The 9,661-nt window shown below is 43.8% G+C and overlaps 1 long non-coding RNA gene and 1 other non-coding gene across 2 annotated transcripts in view; both read left to right on the top strand.

Annotated features, from left to right (window-relative positions):
• The first annotated feature begins 2,060 nt into the window (after window positions 1–2,060).
• Window positions 2,061–2,143, top strand: TRNAL-CAG (transfer RNA leucine (anticodon CAG)). The gene has a single exon. It is a non-coding gene; the product is annotated as a tRNA-Leu (tRNA).
• A 554-nt stretch (window positions 2,144–2,697) lies between these two features.
• LOC142497411 (uncharacterized) overlaps window positions 2,698–9,661 on the top strand; it is a 21,304-nt gene continuing 14,340 nt past the window's right edge. Inside the window, exons 1-2 of the long non-coding RNA XR_012802248.1 lie at window positions 2,698–3,036; window positions 8,213–8,382. This is a non-coding gene — a long non-coding RNA (uncharacterized LOC142497411). The remainder of the gene's footprint in view (window positions 3,037–8,212; window positions 8,383–9,661) is intronic.

Genomic DNA, 9,661 nt, shown 5'->3' with positions numbered 1-9,661 from the left:
ATAAAAGAATTCAATATGTGTGAATCAAATGTTGTTATTGATCTGTTATGGTGTCCCTGTGGTGAATGCTATGTAGGAAAAATCACAACCTATTAAGATATGTATAACAGAACATTAATGTAATATTAGACAAGCTCTGTGGGCCTCTGACATACTCTGATACTATATATTCCACTGTGGCCAGACATTTTAAGGCTAAGAGACATTTAAAATTCCAAATTATAGATGAGGGTATTGCACCTTAAAGCTGCAGACCAAGCAATATCCTATGTGAGGTTAGGACCCGCTGAAAGTCAGACCCAAATTTCATTTTCACCCTCCTCCAGCGTCCAATAGGGTCTGGAGAGACCCAGCAAACCCACTCTAGAGGCAGGGCCCAGGGGTAGAAGGCAGTGAGAGAGAGAAAAAGGATAGGTAGAGAAGAAGCGCTCAAATGCTAGGTATAATAACCAATGCCAACATCCGAGGATAATCCAAAGACAGTAATGATGAGTTGTAGTAATATATCTAGCAATAATGGGTTAACGAACCTCCTGAAGACAGGTAATGGGTAGGAATGATCCCCCCACGATCAATCTCATTGGAAGTTCCCCTGTAGCAATTCAGTACTCACAATTCCTCTGTGTGGCTGGCTGGATGTGCAGCTTCCAATGGTATAGGATGCAGAAGGTGGAGAGAGAAAAAGGCATGAAGAGTGAGAGGGTTGGGAAGAGCATGAGAGAGGCAGGAAAAGTGAGAGTGAGGGAATGAGAGGGGTGAGCTGTGTGTGAGAGAGAGAGGGGAAGGGGGCTTAGGAGGCCAGTGCCTGAGGCCGAGTCCATAGAAGGACAGGCCGCGCTGAGCCGTGCGGACGCTCTGCGCTGAGCCCCTGCATCCTCAATGAGGATGCCTTGAGAGGGGGCTCAAGCGAGCGTCCGCAGGCGTGCTGAGGCGCTGGAGTTTTCAACCGACAGCCAAGCTGTTTTTCAGCGCGCTGTCAGCTGAAAACATCCAATCAGCACGGAGCTGCGTCAACGTCACGGCGCCGTGACGTCGGCGCCGTGACGTCGGTGCGTCGCGGGCGATTGGCCCAGCGACGTCACTGCCCCGCCTCCCTCAGTCTCCCCCCGCCTCCAATCGCGCCCGCTGGCTCGCCGGCATGGGCATGAAATCGCACAGATTTCAGCAGGCGAGCCTCAGCGTCAGCGCAGCTCGGCTCGGTTCAACCCTCTATGGCCCAAGCCTAAGACATTAGGCCACTGGGGCTGATGACAACAAATGGTGAAAGAACTATTCATTGTATTGTATGTATTGTATGTCTTTATTTATATAGCGCCATTAATGTACTGTACATAGCACTTCACAGTAGTAATACACGTGGTAATCAAATAAATAGATAATATAAATAACAGATCATGGGAATAAGTGCTTCAGACATAAAAGTAACATTAATGAAGAGGAGTCCTTGCTCCTAGGAGCTTACAGCTTAATTAATGGATTTGTGCAATCAGTGATGATGTACTTATTTGTTTGCGCCTACCCTGCTCGCACCTCCCCCCCATACCTTCTCTCCGACATTGGCGACATCATTTGTCATGGCAACGCATTGCCATTTGACCCCGCGACGTCATTTCACTCCGCATTGTCATGGCGATAAGTCGCCAGAAGCCGCTGGAGAGCAGGTAAGAGGCAGTTACAGAGACTTTGCGCTCTCCCCGTGCATTTTATTCAAACGCAGTGGGGAAGAGCGTGGTGGCCTCACCCTCCCCAAGAAAATGTTGCGCACCGTGATGTACATCATTTGCTTGAATTAGCTATAACTAAAATAGATATTTAAACTCACCGTGTGGATTTCTATTGCCATTGTGACAAATGAGAGTAGAAACAATATACTGTAGATGTTGGCATAGTTACGTGAAACTAATTTTGTGAGTCTCTTTTTCCAGCCATCCAATATATAAATATGTATGCAACCACTGGAATGGAATTTTTATTTTGCTTACATCATAACAAATTTATTTTTACTATCATAATTTGACATCACACCAATTGTTATTGTAGATCATTGAGACTTTTCAGATGTCAGGATGGCCGAGCGGTCTAAGGCGCTGCGTTCAGGTCGCAGTCTCCTCTGGAGGCGTGGGTTCGAATCCCACTTCTGACAATGGATTTTTATTTCTAATTTATTTGCCAATTATTCCTGTTTTTCTGACAAACCGTTCTACTTAACGTAAAATTACAATTCCGTAAGAGACAGGCTACTGTCATTTCACCTAATAGCCAGTTCTCGCCTTTTATTATTCTGGGTACAAAAGAGTTCAGACCGCTAGTTCATAAAATGCAAACTATTAATAGTAGATAGATGTAAATACTATCCAATATAGAGACTTACTAATATGATGCAATTACGTTATTTGCAGCTAAAAGCTGTCAAAAATACACCCGAAGTTCATTACAATGCGTTTTGTGTAGACAGGTACCGTCACCAAAAAACTTCAATATATGCCTGCATGTATATCACAAATATCATTCAAAATACAAGAAGCCTTGTATCAACAACATGCTGTGACTTTGGATCAACAAGTAACAGATCCCCAAAAATAGGTAGTGTCAACAAAAAAAAGGTCACAGCATGTCATAACAGACACAGCAAAATCAAAAGCGGCCAACGTTTCAGGGTGCGACAGTGCGACCGGCCAGTTCCCACGCTAGAGGAAGTCGTGGTACTTCCCTAGAATGTTCTGACCCTGCAAAGTCTGCGCAATTTTGATTCGATCGTTATGCTCTTGCACTACGTCCTGACTGCATCACTACGTCCTGATTGCATCACTACGTCCTGACTGCATCACAACGTTCTGAGACCAAGGCACGGGCAGGAGTAGATGCAGGGCGTCTGACGTCATTGATTGCACGATGTCTCCCCCGCAACGGAAGCTCACGCGGTTAATCACACAGGCTGCATGGTGACCGAGGAGAGAGAAACAAGCTCCGCTTATCGCAAAGCGGTCCGACCAGGGCACATTATGTGGGAGAATAAAGAAACAGATCTACAACAGTGTATGGAAAACTTTACAAATATATGCATACATGTACATTAGACTATCATAGATGTTGGTGTTCCCTATTATCTGTAAACCATGAAGTGATATATACAAATTTCGTTTTGTCAGTAGACAATTATGTCTATAAAAAGTGAATGCAGTGTATTTAGACGGTGACCCTTCTAGTCAATAGAAGATGACTTTGATTACCAGAATTGGATAACAACCTTCCTTAGTCCCTATAACTGGATTAAATAGTGGATCATAATATATAGCAAAATTTTTTTGCGTGTGTGCCGAGCATGCGCGTTTTAAGTGACACTTCTTTGTTTTTTTGTTACAGAAATTGTTTTTGTGATTGTGATTTTTGATGGTGATATAATGTTCCTATGTTATTACCTGTGTTCAAAGGGTGTAGGATGAGAAACACCTGTTAGAGTAAATTGCACACATGGCCACCTTGTGCAGAGGCACCAGAGATTTCATCGCAGAATATCATGTCCCTGAAGTGCCTAGAAAACTTGATAGGAATCTAAAACATAAAAGAAATGTGAAACTTCATGCAACTACTATTACCGAATATTTTAGACTCAAAGTATTCCAAGAGGGTTATGGTGCAATCTGAGACCCACTTTCTTTTCAGTTAAGAAATAATATATGTTATAAATGCGAAGGCATCCTTAATAAATGCTCCCTGGGCTTGATTATTCTTACTGTATATACCAAAAGCTAGTGAACATCGTGAATCAGACCAATAAATTGGAGGAATCTCTTAAAGTAAATCTCAATGAATCTGATATTAATCTCTTAAAAACTCAACTAGATTCAAAGATTAGAGTACAGTCAGGAGATTGAATCCAGAAAATGGAATAAATTACTATGTGACTTCAGGAAATACACTGCTGGCAGGATTTACTTAAGGCAGTGTAGAGGTACCAGAAGGGAGGAACAAATATTGCGATCAATGAGACGATTTCCAAATAACTGCGGAGGCTACGAAAATCAGGAGTCTTCCAGCTGTGATTCATCTTTTAGAGGAACCTCTTTTTTTACGTCAAAAACGGAGACCACCCCGTGGAGACACAGGCCCACCTGGGGAGAAAACATAAGAACTTGCTTCCAGACCACCGGTGCAGACTCCGTCTGTGTATTTGCTCCAATGCCACCCATGGCACCGGCGGTCTGGAAGCAAATTTCCCACAGCCATCCATACCTAACCGCACCAGCTAAAGATACCTTTATGTGCATGAGCATATCCTACTTGCTGTAAAGTAGAATTTCAGTTTTTCTACATGTAGCCCATGTTACCCCCCCCCCCCGGTCGCAGATTGGACCTCTAGGGTGTAGTGAGGGCTGACTACATGTAATTGGGTGGTGCATACCTGCTCGGAACAGGAGGGCCTGAGTCTCCCGCGTTGGTATGGGGGATAACAGGGCCAGGCTTCTGGGGTACATGCCTCCATCTTCTTTAGCACCGGTGCAGCGCCTCCATCTTCTGACGAGACCTATAGGGATAGGTTAAGATCCTCCCAGAAGAAGCCCTGGTTCCAGGGCGAGTGATCTTAAACTCCACACAGTCTTTTGTATAAAATAGCAGCACTCTTTATTGTCCTTGCACAATGATACAGCAACACTTCATGCACAGCGGCACACAGCAGTTCATATACAGCAGTGCACTCCAAATGTGTACAGGCCTTTCCTCCACTCCTCTCCTCCAGGCTGTGCCCTAGCAGGATGGTCTGGATGGGGCCTCAATACCCCTGCCTCCACCCAAGGGTAGGCCCTCCGGGTGAGGCTAGATCTCTCCCTCCCTCACCCCCTCAGCAGGGTGAGGGGCATTGGTCCACTATAGGTGTATCAGCTCTACTCAGACTGGGCTCTGAGTTTCTTCTGTCTCCTTGCCACTTCCAGATCATGCTCTCTTTGTTCCAGCACTCTCCACTCTCACAACTCCAACAGCCTCCACTCTCCAGACGGACACTCCTTTCTCTCCACTGCAACAGACCTGACTCTCCAACAGACTCTCCCAGAACTGACACAGGCACACACAGGAGCAGCCCACTAAATAGATACAGCCCTGCCCCCTATGATGTCAGCAGGACCTCCCCTCTGTCTCAGGCCGGCCACAGAGTCAGGGGCCTACCTCTATCACTCAAGGCAGAGCTTGGTGTGGGGAAAACCCATGATTACTACTGGCGCCTGCCCTTACCAGGGCTTACTCCGGTAGGAGAAGGATATGTAGCCCACTATTTCTTACAGGGGCTACATACACACAGGACTACTGTCAGCAGCGTCGCGGATCCTGTATGATCTGGACACAATTGTCATTTTATTTTCATTTATTAAATTCACTTATTTTAGCTATCAGCGTTTACTAGTTTTTTGTATTGTATGTATGTTTGTCAGTATATTTTGGTCAGTTTATTCTTTTGTCAGTAATTGTCTTGTGAGTTGTTATGTTTTGTTAGTTAATTTTCAACTGCTAGCATTTTACACTATGAGTTCTTTTTGTTTTCGCTTCTATCCCCACATGTCCTGAGAACATCATTGAGGTTCATCTGAAGCAATTCCAGATCTTCAAGATTGGACATTTATGGTTTGACCATTATTTATCTTCATCAGTAATACATCTGGACTATATCAGTGGCGTCAAAATATATTTGTTGGTATTATGTGGGAGAGGCACCCCAACTGATGAAGGAAAGGATTGGACTGCATAAGGCAGGGTTGACTCAGAAGCACCAATGGCTCACCACTTTATCTCAAAGGGCCATAATGAGAGTCAGCTCAGGTTTCAAGTCATAGATGGGGTTGAAAGACTTATCAGGTGATGAAAGGTCCATATGGGACTTCAAATGTCCCTCCTCTGTTCTTGGCTGTCACAATAAATGAAGAATTGCATTATGAACTTGTGAGAAGAGATGTACTTTGTACCACTAAATATAAGACCTAATGGAAATAAGCGCTTCAGACATAAAAATAACATTAGGAAAAGGAGTCCCTGTCACAAAGAGCTTACAATCTAAATGGTAGACAGAAATGGGAAGGAGAATATACAGAGACAGTAGGAGGGTGTTCGTAAGTGTGTATGCAAGGGGTCGTGGTAAATGGATATGATTTGTACAGTACTAGCCAAGGGAGCAACCCAAATGCTTTATTAAATTAGTGTGTTTTAATATGGGCCTTAAAGGCGGAGTGAGAGTGTAAGTTAGATATTGAGGGGAAGGGCATTCCAGAGGTGTGGGGCAATGAGTTAGAAAGATTTTAGGTGGGAGAGGACTTTAGACAGAAATGGAGTAGACAGAAAACATTTAAGCCGACTTCAGTGGGCAGGCAGGTCTATAGGGAGAATGAGATGTAAGGAGAAGAATTTAGTAACTAATACTGTACAAGTTTTAATAGGAAGCTAGGAGAGGGTTTTCAGTAGGATAGACGCTGTGCTAGATTTAGGAGTGAGTGAAGTGATTCTAGCTAGTGATATACTATGGTACCTGGAAATTACCCGGTACCTGTCCATATTTCAATACCAGGAAATTACCCGGGCCCAGTACTGGGTCCCTCATGAGAAAAAAAGGATAACAATGAAAACAAATTACATTAACTTAATATTTTATTTTTACTTTTTAGCCTGCAAGACACATTCAGAGAAACGATATTTTAATTATACATTTTCTGCATAAGTATACTTAACAACGACTGGTTAACAGTACCAGCTTGTAAAATATTTAACTTTATAAAATCTTAATATTTTGTTCTGTACTTAAGTGCAGTCAAAATGTTAATAATGAAATCTTAACAATGGGAGATTATGATGCAGAAACAATAGTTTTTCTTCAATTTGCGGAAGGAGTTTATTCCTCCGCTCTTCGTATATGATTCCTGCCTCGCTAAACATCCTTTCACTGGGTACGATGCTTGGAGGTGATGATAAGAAACGTCTGGCCAACTATGACTGTTCCTATGACTATGTAAGATAGCTGCATTTTTTTGCCCACCAAGTTAAAGGATTTTCTTTATGGGGGATGCTAGAACATTTAAGAAATCATTCAAATTGCCTCTCTTCTTTAAAATAAGACATATTATCCTCAGTACGAAACTCTTCTTGTTGGCCTTCATTTTCAAACAAATTTCAATTAAAGTGAGAAAAAGGGGTGATCTGCGCTCATAAATTGTGAATATGGTGCTCAATTGGTGCAAAAATAAGATAATGCAAATAACAATTGAATAAACCTGTTACATTAAGAGAGGTAGTGCTGCTGTGCTCGTGGGATGGCTCCACAAACCGAAACTAGTACAAAAACAAAAAGAGAAACAGCGCAAAAAAACTCATTTAGTGAAACAGGTGAGTATTGCAGGTACATCAAATAACGGATTAATTAGCATGACATGTTATGGACATGTTACCACTCTGCACTCTGCAACTGTGGATATGATGGTATCAGTCACCGGATCAATTCTCCTGCACTCCCGTGTGGCAGTCCTTGTATGTCCTCCGCTCGAATGGATCGAGACCCCTTGCCGCAAGGTGTAGACACGATCGCTGCTACTGCGGGGAAAGGAGCACTCTTGTCGGTTCCTCAGCATCAAGTCAGCAAACACACACCAGTGACGTCATCGGATGGCGTCGACGGAGTATCTCAAGTCGCGCTTCTTGCAGGGGCAGCCGGAGAATGTCCTGTATAGAAATGGGTATTGGCAATAAAGAAAACCTCAATAGGTAGTAATGGGAACGCGCCCTCTTCTATCCAACGCGTTTTGTATATAAGATATACTTTGTCAGGGAAATGAATATTTTCTTGATGGTATTTGATATTGATGCTCCAATGTTTTCACAAGATTAATGAATCCAACTTTTTCAACTATAGTAAAAGGCAGGTTGTCCACAGCTACTGTATCATTTCTCCAATTTTATAATGAATTTAATTTGCCTTAAGATTATTAATGTTCCATAATTTGATTTTGTCCAAACACTGTACTAATGTCTGTTGTTTAACTGGTCATGAAGGTCCCGCACTCGGATCGTCTAATTTCCTCTTCTTATCGACAACTGAACTCTTCTGAATATTTTAAACGCAAATGTTTCATTAACGATGTTCCAAAGGTTTTTGCATTTGTTCCACCTTGTGATTAAAAAAAAAAAAAAAAAAAAACAGAATTACACAATTTGCACACTCCTTTTGTCTCGTTGTCAGGGGGACACTTCAAAAAAAATTCCAAACCGAACTTCTTATTGCAAGCCTGCAAGGTTATAGAGTCAGACAGAGAAGAAGAAAAGTTAGGCCGCGGTCCCAGTCTGCACTGTTGAACGAGCGCCCGGCAGGGTGGAGGGCGGCCCGTGCAAACCGCGATCTGCGGTCCTCAGGTGAATTGCAGATTTCGATGTAGGCGTGGTGGGGTTTTTTCAGGGGTGTGGCCATGACCTCATGTGGCTGGTTCACCCTCATTGGCTAAACTGCCGGCAGGGGCGTTGCCAGCCCTTCGTCGCAAGTTGTAAAGACAGTTTTCCTGTCTCTGCAAAAACTTGTAGTAGCGCACGGCAGTTGATTGCTCGCCAAGGTGTGTAGTGGGCCCGGCCTGATTGGGGGGCAGTGCTTGTTCGCACGGCACACGCCTCGGCGTGCACCGTGGAACATACTGGGGACGCAGCCTAACCCAATTGAGGTTAAAGGCAAACTGATGGAATGTATGAATCAAAGCCAGAAGGCACTGGTGTAGAAGTCAGGGAGCTCCCAGGGCAAATATTTACTTTACAAACTTCTTTTTATGAGCACTGCTCATTCTAAAAGCCTAAAACTAGCTCATATAAAAAAAACTAACATTGAGTTTTGTAGGTTTATATTCTACTATTCCTATAGCAGGAGCACAGGAATTGTTGCTGTCACTACACGTCCATTGTTTGAACCAGGTTACCTGGCCCTTTTGAAGTGAAACTTCTTTGCAAGCACCAAATCGCCTTTCTTGGAGACGGAATTAGGTTATGGAAGTGACGTCAGTGCTGGCAGATGAGGCCTTCGGCCGTGCATAAGCAGAAGAGGCCCTCACCAACACTCACCTCCATGCTCACAGTCGTCCACAGCAATCACCAGAAGCGCAGAGGCGTCCATCTCTGCGCATGTGCATAGATCTGCAGCTCCGTCTGGCAGCGCATATTCATACTGAGAGCCTTCCCCTTCAATGCTTGGGCAGAAGAATACTCTGGCCGGTGCACATGCGCAGAGGCCTCTGGAGCTAGGCAGCGCGTCGCGCATGGGCTGCAGCAGCACAGCACCAGAGAAGGACACGGAGTCAAGACCACCCACCCACACTGACAGACAGACATACGCGAGGAATTCAGTTAGTGCAAATAGCTAATACAGGGGGTGTGTGCCGAGCAAGCGCGTCCTAGGTAAAATTTCTTTGCGTTGTCAATGAAATGGTATTTTGATTTTTAATTAAAAACATCACCAACACATACAATTTCTGTGACAAAACAGTGACAAAAGACAGAGGTTTCACTTAAAATACGCGTGCTCGGCCCACACAATTATTTTTATTTAGTATACAGTACATCACTAATTCTAGCAGTAGTGTTTAGGATAGATTGTCGGAGAGGCAGGAAGGCCAGACAGTACGTTACAATAGTCAAGACATGAGAGAATGAG

The sequence above is a fragment of the Ascaphus truei genome, chromosome 6 (assembly GCF_040206685.1).
Source record: "Ascaphus truei isolate aAscTru1 chromosome 6, aAscTru1.hap1, whole genome shotgun sequence".
Classification (NCBI taxonomy): Eukaryota; Metazoa; Chordata; class Amphibia; order Anura; family Ascaphidae; genus Ascaphus; species Ascaphus truei.
Note: the sequence above shows the minus strand (reverse complement) of the source record. Positions and strands in the feature narration are given on the sequence as shown.